Source organism: Physeter macrocephalus, chromosome 6, assembly GCF_002837175.3.
Source record: "Physeter macrocephalus isolate SW-GA chromosome 6, ASM283717v5, whole genome shotgun sequence".
In the NCBI taxonomy this organism is placed as follows: Eukaryota; Metazoa; Chordata; class Mammalia; order Artiodactyla; family Physeteridae; genus Physeter; species Physeter macrocephalus.
This window is the reverse complement of record NC_041219.1, coordinates 21,137,337-21,153,125: the sequence shown is the minus strand read 5'-3', so window position 1 is coordinate 21,153,125 and position 15,789 is coordinate 21,137,337. Positions and strand designations below refer to the sequence as shown.

The window sequence follows — 15,789 nt, the reverse complement described above, 5'->3', positions numbered from 1 at the left end:
TAGTAAAAATACAATTATTTATGTTCAGTTACTGTGATTTAAAACAAAACCCTCTACATATTATAAAATTCATAAAATGACTTTAGGATGTAAAGAGGAAATTTCCTGTACATAAATGATCCTTAAAACTGCAAAAAGGGATACGATTTAATATGTTAACTGAAAACTTTAAATGTTTCTCTCAGATAGAAATGTATATAGCATGATAGTATGGATTCTGGACTATAGCTTGAAAGAAAGCAACAGTGAAAATGAATTTCATGCCAGTAGACACTTTAAAAACTAGATTTAGCAGCAGTCACATTAGCTTAGATAATGGGAGAATTTTTCTTCATTGCAAATGCTCTGTGTCTCTTAAGAAGAACTTACTGAGGCAGCCTGCCATCTAGCTTTTTCACAGAAAAACAGGCTTACAGACTGCAGATGAGAGAGTCTGGAGCAACGACAATTTTAACTTAGCCATTCCTAATTTATCTCAAGCATATTCAATTCATCTTCACTGCTCTATGCACACAGGAACACCAGATTGCCTTCCCTGGGGGAACAGAATGCAACCAGGGATCTAGAGAGCTGTCACATTCCAAGAAATATTTAAATTGTGCTGATTTTCTTCTGGAGAACTGAGCACAGGGAATGAAACTCTCCATCAAGTCATAGCTTTGCGGGCAATAGATCAGAGGATATTGCCAGTTTTCTAATGGATTGTTGTTATCGGGCAGGTTTTCTCTGAAGGTACGTAGTTATTTTCTCAATTCATTACCCTCTCCCTATTTATCAGGTAATGATCTAATGAGCTGGGGATCCAAACCTGTAAAAAAGAGAGATGTTAAGTAGTCGGTATTGACTAAAGAATGACACCTTATTGCTGCATGTTTATAGGTGAATAATCGGATTCCTTTACTAAAGATTAGTAGGGTATAGTTTGAATTGCATTATCAGCAAAAATAGGCAAAAACAGAACCGTGCTGCAGGCTGCATTATTATAAGTTCATATTAATTCTCTTGAGGATTTTCTTTTGTAGCTGCAATATATAATGAAGGGAAATACAGACTTTAGAAACTCACTTAACCTTATACATGTTTTAATCTTTTTACATAATCATGATATTTTCTCTGTATGTTCCCAAATACAAAACTTTGTCTCAAATGCTGTTATTAATTTTGGGGTCATTGATGCTTATGATATATGAATATATGAAGGACAAAAGTACTTAAAGGAACTCCAGTAGGAGTCTTCATGAGAATATTATATCAGTGTGCTTTGTTGGCTTTGCAGCTCTTTATTTTTGAGTTTGCAAGCATCTTACTAAAATAAATTGCTGTAGTTTAAGTTAAAGGCACATACTATAAAGATGTATTATTCAACTTTGTTCTGTGAAGCTAAAAACCTCAATACATCTGTAGAAAACACAAAACTATTTAGCAAACTAAAATGTTAAAAGCTGACAAACTTCTGAATATTAACTGAACCAATACAAACAGAGAAAGCCTTATCCTGACCTGGAATTTAGCTTGTTATACCTGTGATATATTAGACAGGAAGGGGTGACTTCTGTGCGTGTTTCTTAAAAGTTAAAGATATGTTTGTAGGGCATTGTTCTGTGTCAGAGTAAGTAGGGGTGTAGGACAGAAAGCAAGCACATAGTAGTCACAGGGAGTTTATGAAAACTGAATAAATATTTTAAAATATGATATGAGGGCTTTTGATGCTTCTGAGTATTTTATTGTGTTAATTCACTCAGTGAAACCTACCGTGGATTAATATTTTTACATGTGAGAAATAACTACTAGGATAGGTAGAACAGCCGGTGCATGTGGCCTGGAGCATGGTGTCTCTGCTGCCGTATTTGGATTGTTACACAGACTTTGTGGACCCATCAATGGGTTAATCACAGGCTTGGGAGAGGAAATGGTGGCTGAGCTTCAGGAAGGCTCTTGTTAAATGTGGTCTAATTTCTTTGGAGCATTTGAGAGACTATTAGAAGAATAAAGGAGAATGAGAAGGACTGAGTCACCCAAATAGTAACTTTAAGTGCATTCGCTCTTATCCTCAGAGGGGTTGTAAAAAAGCAAAAAATGGATAAGGAGGAGAACAGAGTCCTCAAAGAGTACTTTTGAGTGCTTCTTTTTTCATGAATCTTACAAGAATTGAGGAACAGGGGCTTAAATTAAGGTTTCCCTATGGATTCTTCCATTTTAAAAGCTTTTTCTCTCTTTTATGGAACATTTTTCTCTCCACTCACTTAAGAAAGAAAAAAGTGAGCTAGCTCCCAGCCTGATTTCTTCCCAGTAACTTGTAGCTCTAATTCAAATCTACAGAAGTGTGCTTCTGAAACTGCATACACTCCTGAGATTCTCAGTTTCACAATTCAGTGAGTTATGAATGCCAAAGGATAAAGTGATTTAACATCCTTTTTAAAATTATTATCACAATTAGCTCTTCTGAAAATCTCAGACTATGTGTAAAAGAGGGCACAAGTAGGAAAAAAACAATAACTTCAGGGAACACACTTTATGTTCTTTCAGAGTAAGATACTACCAGTAGATAATGAAATAATATTCACTTCATGTTTGGGCATGGGGAAGAAATGACAGCAGCTTAGAAATATATCCTTTAATTTACATTTTGGATGTTAGATGAACAGAACAAATATGAAAACCAGGAGGGGCAGTTTCAATTTTCAGATTGCAATAAAATTTTTTATTGCTCTAACCTCCTATTAACTTTTTCTACCACAGTCATGTTAGTGTCTCTTACCTTCCTAGAGGGTTATTCACTTACGCCGCTATCTAAATCTGCTCAGCTTCCAGATCTAGTGCTAAAACTTGTTTTACTTCATCTTATGGTGAGTTCATTGTAAAATATATTACCATAATTTCATTTTATTAGTTGCTGTTAAATATTTAATATTTATTGAGTGCAAAGCAATATGTAGGAAGAAAATACATAATGATATTTCTCCCAAATCAGCCAGTTTATTAATATTTCAAGATTTCTAATTGGTACCCACAGAGGAAGGCAATTAAGTCTGACTCTTTAGTAGATACTTAATGTGCATGTAAGGCATGAACAGTCCTATATTCAGTCAATAATTTGCATTCAGCTTTACTGAAGATCCCAGACTAATCACCCAGATGTTTTCAGATTCTCCCTTAACTATTTTATATGTCAAAGTGTCATTGTAGACAGAACACTGGATTGGGGTAAGACAAACTAGGTTTAAATCTGTTAATCAAGTTTGTGTAGGTCAATCATCTCCTCCATACCTCTATCTTGTCAGTGGTATAATTGCGATAATTCTTGTGAGTAGTAAAGATCATGCACATTAAGTAACAAACACATAGTTTGTGCACAACATAAGCTCAATAAGCAGTATCTGTTTTTGAACGCATTTTATCATAGTTTCACATACAGTATATTCTATTTGAAATCACCTTGACTCTTTCTTCAATGATATGTATGTATACCTGTGTAATATCACAGATATATTTGTTTAACAGTTTTGGTAATAAAAATAATGTATTGATTATGTAGTTATTGCTTGGCACTAAAGTACTCTGTAGAATTACTAAAGCATTACCCATGCGTAGATAAAATTGGAATTTAAGATTAGTTTGAGAAATTAGTTGGCATACTCCCTGTGGCTTTCAAATAGCAAAATTATCAACCATAACTTACCAGGGAAAGAAGATAGAACTATATCTCATTTTTCCACTTTTCCCTTCTCCCAAAGGATATGGAAATAGAAGGCAAAACAGTAAACCCTCTTGCTCATTATAATGTGCCCTTTGCCCCTTTCATTTGCATTTTATTTTGCTACAGTAACTTGTCTAGTGAGATGGCCTCAAATTCCAACTGCACAGGGCTGTTAAAGCATACAAATCCACCCCTCAAGGAACAAAGCAAATATATGAAAACTTTTATTAAAATAAAAGACAGGTTTTGCTTTGAAAAATGCTAAACATTTTTTAATGAAAGTGAAACTGTCAAATGCGAATGTTAAATCCAACCGGATGTTGACCTTAATTGTGAGTTTGAATCTTTACAAAAAGAGTATGCAAATCCAAGCTAGAAGCTGCTTTCTTTAGGTGACAAGACTGCTGAAAAATACTTTGTCTGAATTTCTCAGATACATTTCATATTGAGTGAAGCGTGTACAGAAAACCTACTTTAATATTCTGAGTTATATGGGGAGGGAAATTAAGCATAATACGAGTCGGTCTTATATATCTGTATATATCTGTATTTGTACTGGAATTTGGAAATAGATGTACAGAAGTCTTTTTTATAAAAGGGAACCACCAAGTAATTATTTTGAAAGGCATGACGGGAAAGTATCCTACACATACTAACTAGATCAAAATGTAGACACAAAAGTAAGCACCTGCTGAAAAGCTCTTCTTTTTTTGGTCAGTGCCAATCCTGTTTTAAATCTATGAATTTACCTACTCATCAATAAGGAGAAGGTGAAGGTTTGGATATCTGACTTCATTTTCCAAAAGATCCTTGAAGTCCTTGTTTTATTGTTTTTTGATCCCCAGCTTCGGATATTTTGGCCCAGTACTTAAGGAGATTAAAATCTATATTCTAATTCCAACTCAGTTTTCTAATTTGTACAAGTGTGTGTGTGTGTGTGTGTGTGTGTGTGTGTGTGTGTGTTGGGATAATAATATTCATATGGTGGTGTGGAATAAATGACAGAATGTTGCAAAATAGCATTACAGGGGCTTGTTCATGTAAGTACAGTTGATCCTTGAATAACATGGGTTTGAACTGCACAGGCCCATTTATATGCAGAATTTTTTCAATAGTAAATACTACAGTACTACATGATCCATGGTTTGTTGAATCCAAGGAAGTGGAACTGAGGATATGGAGGAACCTTCCTCTATGTATTTGGAAGGCTTAACTATATGTTATATGCAGATTTTTGATTGCTTAGAGGGTTGGTGCCCCTAATCCCCAAGTTATTCAAGGGTCAACTATGCTAAAAAATGTTAATAAGTATTATTGTTTTTCTTATGACATCACCTTCTCCATGCCCACTTCTGATATTAGGTTTCCTGTATTCAGTTTGATCTTCAGACCACCTTTTGAGGGGGGTCCCAGGTTTGTGCTCACCTACATATTTCTCCTACCTATGGTTTCCTCCAAGTAAATTGTCTTATTTACTAAGCCCTGCCCCTTTGACCTAACCTTAAACAGCTTAGCCACAGTCTCTTGAGGTGTTTTTTTCCTCAGCAAATTCTTAATGGGAAAGTAGATATCTTTAAGCTTAGTAATTCTCTCCTTATGTCTATTGTATATTGACAAACTAATAGGAAAGGAGACACAAAGAAAATACTGGTTAACTTGTGGCAGATATAACCTCCTCAGCCTTCTAGAGCAGAGGCTTTCTTCTATAAAAGGCCTACCAATAAGAGTTATGAGCTGAATTGTCTCTCCCTAAAATTCATATGCTGAAGTTCTAACTCCTAGTAACTCAGAATGTGACTATATATGGAGATAGACTTTTTAGAGAGGTAATTAAGTTAAAATGAGGTCATTAGGGTGAGTCCTAATCCAATATGATTGGTGTCCTTATAAGAAGAGGAAATTTGGACACAGATATATACAAAGGGAAAACCATGTGAAGACACTGGAAAAAGACGGCCATCTATAAGCCAAGGAGAGAAGCCCCAGAAGAAAGCAACCCCCCTGACACTTGATCTCAACTTCTAACCTCCAGAATTGTGAGAGAAAAAAGATTCTGCTCTTTTAGCCACTCAATCTGTGGTACTTTGTTATGGCAGCCCTAGCAAATTAATACACTTAAACATTTTAGATTTTGTGGACCCAATGAGGTTTCTGTAACATATTCTTCCTCCTCCTCCTTCCCTCCTTCTCCTTATTCACCCTTTAAAAATGTAAAACAAAACAAAACAACAACAAAAAACAAATAAAACAAATATTCTTAGGGGCCATATTTGTCCATAAGCATAGTTTTCCAACTCTTGTTCTAGAAAGGTCTTTCAAATCCTTCCAAAGTTTGGCCAAAAGATATTCCTAAACTTCCACATTCTTACATGAGATAGTCTACTTTACAGATGGCACCACTGATTTTTAGCCTAAAAATATAACTTGACCCTTTTTTTCCTGCTAAAATTCTTCCAAATACCTCAATTTAATGTAGAGTATTTTGATTAGAGTATTTTACGTTCACTCTGAAAGGACCCTTTCAAGTCCTAACATTAGAACAAAATCTGAAAAAATATATAATAATAATAGCAGTTTACACTTGTTGAGTACATTCTGTGGGCTAAAGATATTCTGAAAACTTAACATACATTTTCTCATGTTATCTACCAACTACCTTGCAAAGTATCTGCTGTTATTTTACTGATAAGGAAATTGGAGAATAGAGAGATGAAACAACTTCCCGTGGTTATTTACCATAAGTAACTTAGGTGACTTGTAAAAGTTTGGATACAAGATCTTTGGCCCAGAGTCTGGCATGTAATCAATCTACAATAATGACTCTCAGATCATGGTAGAGTTTCATGTTTACTGTAGAAACAGGTATGAAAACGTTGGAAAGTACATATCAAGCAGCAATTCAGGTGAAAGAGAGGAGAAATGATATAGTGCTTATTTTAATCCTCCATTTTATGTGAATGAAGTAGGTATGATAGTTCTCTAGTTAATTTTGTAATTTCTGTTTGTCTTTTCTTATATAGAATATAACTTAGGACTTTTTTTTCTCCTTAAAATATCACATAGTGAGAGAGTATGGATAAAGAAGGTAGTTTTATCATAGAAAACCGACAGAACAAAATGGTATAATTTTGAAACTCACAGGAATTTAATATTTAATTTCACATGTAAGCATGTTAATACTTAATTTAATAATTCCTAGTAGATGGAGAAATCCATGAAAAACCAAACTGACAACTGGGTATAAATACTCCATTATTTCTAGTCATTTTAATAGTATCAACAGGTAGTAGATTTGAATGTGCTTGTACAAGGACCTGTTTGAGTGAAAACTTTGCCAGGTGGCAATTCTGCTTTAATTCTAAGAAACATATGTTGTGTACTGTGTGAATATCTAGGTTGTCCTTTTTAATTTCATCAATATGTCTGATATGCCTTCACTATTTTTGTAGAACTGAATCATATTTTCTAGCCAAATTTGGATTGGTAGAACATCTTTAAAAAGAAAAATAGGCCAGCACTCCCATATGATATAAGTACAGTTGACCTACTTTATAAATTATTCTTCTGTCACCTCATTTGCACAACTGAATCCTTGTGATGTTGTCAGATGTTTATATTTCTAATAAAGAAATATGATCATCATAAAGTGGAAGGTTGTCAATCACCTGCCAAAGTCAATCAATGTAAAAAACCAGTCTTAGTAGTTCCAGCTTTTAATTATAATTTCTGGTAATTAAAATATATGCTGTGTATATGAAGAACCTTAATAAAACACTATTATTGTTTAGGAATTTGTTATAATGGGCCCTATTATTTTAGGCTCTGGTAGGTTACTGTTCATTGTAGAGCAAAACTAAAGTAAAATTTCTTTGTATATTTTCATTGGGACTGGTGGATAATATGGGCATTCTATATGGGCATTCTAAAAAATAATATTGGAATTATTTTTTAATATGAATTTAGATTTATTCTCTCTAAAAATAGTTTTATTTATCTTTAAGAAGTATGTGAGTAGGCATGTGAATGTATGTGTGAAGGTATTTGTGTGCATGTCTATGAGTGTCGTGTGTGTGTGTTTTTTTTTCAAGAATTACCCACAGAAGACTTGAAACACAGATCTTTAGTTCACAGGTAGAATACTATTGAGAAGCATCTTCTCACTAGTAAATGGACCCTGAAATATATAGAAATTAGAGCATTAAACCCCACCCTGGTTTATTCTTGCAACTCTCTCCCACCATACTTTTAATTAGTGTTATTCCTCACAAAATAATTCATGTGTTAGAAAATATTCTACCAGGGATGTTTTTTTTGTCCTTTGGATTATCCTTATGAAGTTAAAATTGGGAATATTCTAGGGAAAGGAAAATCTTTAGAATTGGTGGAATTTACATGAAGGAATGAAGATTAACATTGGAAAGAAGATAATGATTTCTAGGTTGTCAGTGGGGGTAGGGGTGGGCTAGATCTTGAGAATAATGTTGGGAACTGGGATATACACATAACAAGAATTCTCTGAAGAGTTTAAGTTATTATGTATTCTCCTTTGATAGTGAGAATAGTTGTATTTGTCATTAGCTTCAAGTCTTGTTTTCATTTTGTGACCCCTAATAGCTATCTCCGAACCTTTGGTAAACACCCACATAGACCACAGGGTAGAGTGTAGACTAAATCTGCACTAAAGGAAAAATCTTAATTTGCATATATGTACACATAGACAGATAGAGTCATGGATAGACAGACACATACCTACTACAGACCAATTCGTACAGCCCAACAGATATGCAAACAGGAACAGGCTGACAGACAAAGACATGTAGAGAAAGATTGACAGATAGGAACTGGTAATGGGACAGGGACGGTAGACCAATATACAGGGACAGGCAAACTGACAGCCAGCCAGAAATATACTGCAGAGAGATATGGATGAATAGCCAGGAAGATAAGCACAGACAGGCAGATACAGACACAGAGATACTGAACAGGAGTCTGAGACTCAGGCCCATGCTCTAACATGGACAGGTAGGTCTGGCCACTGAAAGGCATAGATATAAACGTCGACGTGTGTGTGTATACATACACTATACACTAGAGTGTTACCTTATACATTCATGAGGTAAAATTCAGTAATAAGCCATTTTCATTGCTTATTAAAGGATCATTTTAAAAATATATTCATCTATGCATTTTTTCCCACTACACAGATGAAGTATAAAGAACCATAGATATGTATGTCAACATGCTTTGTCATTCCCTTTATCTAGTATTTCTGTCTTTGGGTAAGAGAACAAATAAAAATAGTCAAGTTATTGTGAGGTTGCTATTGAAATGTTCCCTTAAGCTTTTTTCAAGCTTTGTAATGTAACAGACAAGTCAGAATTCAGACAAGAAAATGATCAGTTTTCTTTCTTCAGGAGAAGTGACAACAATTATAAAACAAGCAAACAAAAGAACAAAACACTTGTGCCATGAAAACATTATTAATGTCAAAAAAATTATTGCAACCTCAGTGTTTTGCTTTGGGTCACTGAAATTACTTCTAAGTTATAAATGCACTTGATAATTTTTGCAGCAATAAATTGAGAAAAGCAAGGGGAAAATATAATGCTTCTGTGATTGAATGTAATGTTAACAGCTTGAATGGACATATATCAAACTTCTAAGTCTTGTAGAGAGTTTTGATTGTTGCATTATATTTAACTGCTGATTTATTTGAAATAGTTACTCAGTTCCTCAAAATGTTTTTAAAATTGTAAGAATGTGTTTAAAGAATGGCAAAGTCTAGTAGTTATTTAAGAGCTGCTTTTAGAGGTTTGGAAGGATATATAGACTATATAATTAAATGTATTTTTTAGATTATTAACATTAGATAAGTACTTTGCATGTAGTATCTTGCTGGTACTTGTAACCTTCCTTTATTTTTAGTGGTAGGTGGGCATAATCAACCAGCTCAAAACTTTAAACAATCTTTCATATTATTTTAAAACTACTATTGTGCATCACATCTGGAACTTTTACAAATTAATACAAACAAAATTGAGATTTGTATTTTCCTATGAGTTTACCCTTTTTGGGGAGGGGGTATTTTCCTTTTTATTTTAATCTCTGAAAAGCACACATAGTTATATGATAAACCCTCCTTTTAAACATCTTTATTGAGGTAAATTTATATACCATAAAATTCATCGGTTTTAAGTGTCTAGTTCAGTTACTTTTAGCACATTTACTGTTTCTGCAACTATCACCACAATCCAGTTTTAGAACATTTCCATCACCATAAAGAGACATCTTATTTCTATGCAGAGTCACTTTCATTTCTTACTCCAACCCAAGGGAACCTCTAATCTACTTTCCACCTCTCTATATATGCTTTTTCTGGACATTTCATATAAATGGAATCAGGCAATATGTAGTCTCCTGTGTCTGGCTTCTTTCACTTAGCATACTGTTTTTGAGGTTCATCCATGTTGCAGCTCCTTTTCATTACCAAATAATATCTCAAACAAATTTTGTTTATCCATTAACCAGGTAATGTGCCTATGGATTGTTTCTGAGTTTATTTTTTGGAGTTGTTCACTCTCAAAGAGTGAAGACTGTGTTTATTTTTATAGCTTCTCTATTCATAGCATGACTGTGTACTTGGAAACTAAAGTTCAAATTAATTTACACTACGTTGAAGTTTACAGGACTCTTTTTCTAAAAACTATGAATGAAGCAAAGCTAACTAATTCAAAAAAAAAGTTTGTATGTAGAAGTATATTAAGGTAATGCATAATGATATATTCTCATCTGAAAAGCTTAGGGTACTTGTTTTAAATATAAATCTTATTTACTTGCTTTATATAAAATGTATCTCAAAACAGCAATATAAATGACAAATACACAGACTAATTTTTTTTTATTATATTGCTTGTTGTATTCCTATTGAAGATAGAAAAAAAAAGGTTATTGTAAAAGTTTTAATGTTTTCTGACTGAATAAACTATTTTAGAAATATAAAGTCTACAGATAATTAGCTTTATTGAACTCTTTTGTTGGTAACAGATTTTCCATTTAAAATGCATATTTTTCTATTTCTAGAATTTTTTAGTGCTTAATCTTAACAACTACCATGAATTATTATGTGACAGCTGTTTAAGTTTTGATATTCAGAGTTTGCTAACATAATGAAAACAGGTTAGGTATCAATTTCCAAATCATATGGATGACTGAGGCCACCTGTGTGTTAGCCTGATTATCTCTATGGTTTCTGTCATTCTCTAAATTTACCAATGTCCCAGGCAGCTTGCAAACCTTTCTAGGAGGCTTATACTTCATGATGATCTTTCTACTTCATTTATTTGTGACTAATTGACATGGAACCCTGTCTTTATTCATGTCTTTTATTTTGAAATATGTAACTTGGATATGAAGCAAAATTTATTTGACTTTAAATGGATTTTATTTCTGCTATTCACAGTCAGAAAACCAAACATGGTTTACTGCAACAATTTCTATTAGTTTAAGTGTGTGAAATGCACTTTTTCCCAAGATTCTTTTCTTTTGTTCACCTTTTAAGTATAAAGTTTTATTGTTCGCCTTCCTATTTTTGTTCTGTATTTGCTCAGACTGGGTGGTTGCATCCATTGCTATACCCTCAACTCCATCTAAGTCTATTAGAACTCTGGTCATGGCTTCTTTCCTTTGATTCTGACATGGTAGTTTAATGTTGAATATCCAGTAGAAACTTCTGTTTACATAAAACACTAAAATATTTATTCAATAAATTATAAAGAAAAAATAGTGCATATGTTATTTAAGAGAATACAAATATTTTCCTGTTTTATAAGGTTTTGGACCATGTCCATGATTGCACCAGAAACACAGATTTTGGATTTCTGTTTTCCATCATTATTCTCATGTATGCTATAAATGCAACTTAGTCTCTTTCTGCTATTAAAATGGCCCAGTCTTTACTATCAATTGAATGTGCTCTCATACTAAAGCAGTTTTCCAATAAACAAATAAATGTCTTGTATCTTTTAATTTATTACCATGAAATATTTTTAATTCTATAAATTATGTTAATCAGTTTTGCCATCTATTACAATTTGAACTGCTTTTCTAAAAAAAATTAAGTACCATATTCTCTCAGTTATCATAGAAATATAGAGGATTAGTAACAGATAACTAAGGAGTTTCTTTGCCTGTCTTTGGAATTTTTCTTTTGAACCGAAATAGTAATTTTATTGTACCTTATATTTTAGAAAAAACAAACACTGGATAAAATTATAGAACTACAAAGTTAACGTTTTACTTTAGATTTAGCAGAACATTCCCCATTCCTACTATGTTTCAATTTAACTGAGTTGCTGATTTCCAGAAACAAACTAGAAATGTTGTAATGCATCAGCCTAAGGAGAGCCCCACAAACTCTCACAGGAACTACCCCATTCTGACACATGCCCACTACCCACAAAACACTATTTCTGTGGAATTCTTTTCATTATGATCCCTATGTATCCGTGGATGAAAAATGCAATGAACTGTTTTGGGTAAAAAGACATTGCCTGTTAGGTTTTACTCTGTAGTCATCATTTAAACAAAAATGATTCTGATGACATTATTTTATTTTATTTTTTTTCGGTACGCGGGCCTCTCACTGTTGTGGCCTCTCCCATTGCGGAGCACAGGCTCCGGACGCGCAGGCTCAGCGGCCATGGCTCACGGGCCCAGCCGCTCCGGGGCATGTGGGATCCTCCCGGACCGGGGCACGAACCCGCGTCCCCTGCATCGGCAGGCGGACTCCCAACCAGTGCGCCACCAGGGAAGCCCATGATGACATTATTGAAGGCATGGATCTATCAAGAAAACTTTGGGTATACTTTTTAACTTGCACTTGAGTAAATATCTTAAATTACCACATGTGCAAAATGGGAGATACTTACAGTGGACTTATGGGGTTCCTGAATTGCAGCCATTTTTTTAGCTGATCCTACCCTGCATCCTACCAGATTAGTAGAGGATAACTATGACCTCATGACCTAAATTACAACAACTACATTCTCTTTCGCTAGAATCTAGAGTAGGGTTATACAAACTCTAATCAATCTTAATTTGGTGTCTAAACTGGGTAATCAAGTACAGAAGGAATTTGTCAGCCATTTGTTGGCTATGTGCAAATGGGAAAGAACAAGGTAGTTTGCAGAGAGCAATATGGGAGAATGAAGCATAGGGAAGTGGGGATGAGACACCCAGTAGGAGATGTAGTGATAGTCTGAATAGCTTTTCTGGGTCCTGGTTGCACTCACTTTCTGCTCTTGGATTCTGGGAACCATCAGGTACCCCTGTATCATTCCAATTGACCTGAAGTAGGTTCTTAGCATTCTTGCCAATCATACTAACCTCCTCATTACTGCAGTCTGTTGCTCTCTCAGAAAATTATTTCAATAGTTATTTTTTTCTTAAACCTCCAACAACCCTCATTTTCTCATTTCTTGTTTTAATCAGAAGAGAGATTTTTTCATGTCCTCTTCAAGAGACTCTTTAGTATCACAATATAAGATGCTGGTAAGCAGCTTAGTCTCTGGAGCCAGTGATGATGTGTTTGAGACTCAGCTCCACCATTTATTAAAACTATATATAATTTATATCTTTAAGTTTTCTCTGTCCCCTTGATATGTTAAAGGTTCAGAGAGTTGAAATTAAATATTCTCTAATGTATTTTCTTCTCCTTGTATTCCCTATATATTTGTTTATGCATTTTGAACTGCTTGTTTGATATGTAGAAGATCATAATTATTTTATCCACGGTGTTAATTGTACCCTTTAATGTTATAAAGACCCCTGATTTGTGCTGTTAATGCTTTTTGGCCTGAATTCACCCTTGTTTATTACTGATATTGTGGACTCTGCTTCTTTATGTTTGAATTGCCTATGTCTCTGCACATTTAAAAAAATCTTTATGAATCATTTTGCTTCAGGTTTATCGTTTATATACAGCAGAGAGTTAGGATACTTTTGAAATCTAGTGTGAAAGTCTTTCTCTTTTAAAAATTTAGTTTAGCCAATTTAAATGTAATAATTTGAGAAATGTTTATGAGTTCCTTTTTTTGATGTAAGCTATTATCAGAAAGATGAAGAATGAGCATAATTCCTGCTTTCTTTATTCTCTTTCCTCCAACTTTGGTGTTTATATCATTTCTGCATTGAGCATACCTTCTGTTCTTCACCCCAAACCCCACATTTGTTTTAATCTTACATCTATAGATAAATGTGTAAAATGCCTCCACAGTTGCTAACTCCCTAGGGTTTTTCTGATAGTCTTTTGATTGGCTGATTAGAACCTATATCAGAAATAGTTCATAGAAAAATATTTCATTGCTTTTGTTCTTGAAAGATTATTTGACTCAAATAAACTCTTTGATTCATAGTTTCTTTCCTTATTTTTATGTTGTATTCTCACAATGAAGTCTCTTCAAAACAATTCTGAGATTAGCCATTTTTTTGGCTTAATCTCAATTTAAAGGAGATTTTTTTGCCTGACTTCCTATAGCACCTTTTTTATGGCATTTTTATGTTTGATGTCAAGTAATTTTACTAGGGTGCGCTTCAGTGTTGACAATTTGGGATGATTTTTTTTTCCCTGAGTTATGATACCCTCTTTTAAATATGTAGTTTCAAGCCCTCTTTTGCATTATAGGTTAGCTTTATTCCATTATTTCTATTTTTTTCAATGGGGATCCACTTATACAAATATTGACTCTTGTGTAAAAGCATCCTCTGTGTACACTATGTGTGCTGGACAGCTTTGGCCGAAAGGCTAGATCTGGAGTGGGTGCAAGTCAGGGAGTATCCTGGGGCACACGGAATCAGGGCTGCATTTGTGGGATGGCTAGCGCTGGAGCGGGCATGGCCTGAGGTGATTTCAGGGTGTGCTGTGCCAGGGCCACCTTTTGGGGAGTGGCTACAGCTGGTGTAGGCCAGGGGCTTCAAGGATCTTTGGCAGGCCAGCTAGAGTATTTGGGCCGTATTTCTTACCTGTGCCATCAAGGTGGGGGGTGCATACAAAATGGCCTACACACAAAATAGTGGAGAGAGTTCCACCACTTCCCCACTTGTTTGGCAGATGCTTTAGGGTTAGCACACAGATTTCCTTCACATATTGTTTAGGTGCCCTTTAAACCACTGCTTTTTTGTTGTGCCCCACGATGGGTGAGTTTGCACACGGGCCCCCTCAGTAATATGTCTCCCCACCGCAGGTCTCCACGTCAGAAGTGGGGTCTCTGTTGATATCATGGCTTCATCTCTCCTACGCATTTTTATGTGGTCCTTCTATTGTTGTACAAAAGCTGTTCAGTCAGATCTCAGTTCTTCTTCAGAATTGGTCTATATGTAGGTATAGATTCTGTGTGTCCATAGAGGAGGTGAGTTCAAGGTCTTCCATCTTGGACTGTAAGTCTAAAATGCTTGTTTTTATATTTTTTACTTTCTCCCTTACTCCAGTATAAGTTCCATGAGAACAGTAATTTTTTTCTTCTTGTTACTGTTTAATGTTCACATCTAGAACAATATCTGACATTTATAGATATATTATACATGTGTTGGGATTAAGAAATATTACTGGACTTTTTCTTAATATTTTTTGTTGATTAAAATAGAATTTTTTCCTGACATAAATAATTAATTTATTTAATAGGTACTCTTCTAAGAATGTTAAAGGTATTTATTCAATTTTAAAACACACCTGTTGGTTAAATAGTATAATTATGTTTAATTTACAGATGAAGGAATTGGGGAAAGAGAAATTAAGTACTGCTTATAAGTGATGGAGAATGATTTAATTTAGAACTGTGACTCTTAACCAGTTTGATATATATCTGTATAATCAGAATTACTGATTTAAACATAGCCTGCCCTTTTCAACTTTTACCTTTTTGCTCAAACTACTGGATACACCTAGAATGTCAAATTTTTGAAAAATCACATTTCTGCAAAGATCTTTCAAAGTGCAAGTCAATGATACCTCTTCAATAAGCCGTGTTAGATTCTTCTCTGTCACAAAATTATATTCTTTTCCTCTGGTGCCAGTGTTGCTTCTTTTATTCATTTAT

The 15,789-nt window shown here is 34.3% G+C and overlaps 1 protein-coding gene across 1 annotated transcript in view; it reads left to right on the top strand.

Annotated features, from left to right (window-relative positions):
• Positions 1-513: 513 nt before the first annotated feature.
• Positions 514-15,789, top strand: part of MGAT4C (MGAT4 family member C) — a 706,172-nt gene continuing 690,896 nt past the window's right edge. Inside the window, exon 1 of the mRNA XM_024122898.1 lies at positions 514-732. The gene's annotated coding sequence lies outside the window, so the exon portion shown is untranslated. The remainder of the gene's footprint in view (positions 733-15,789) is intronic.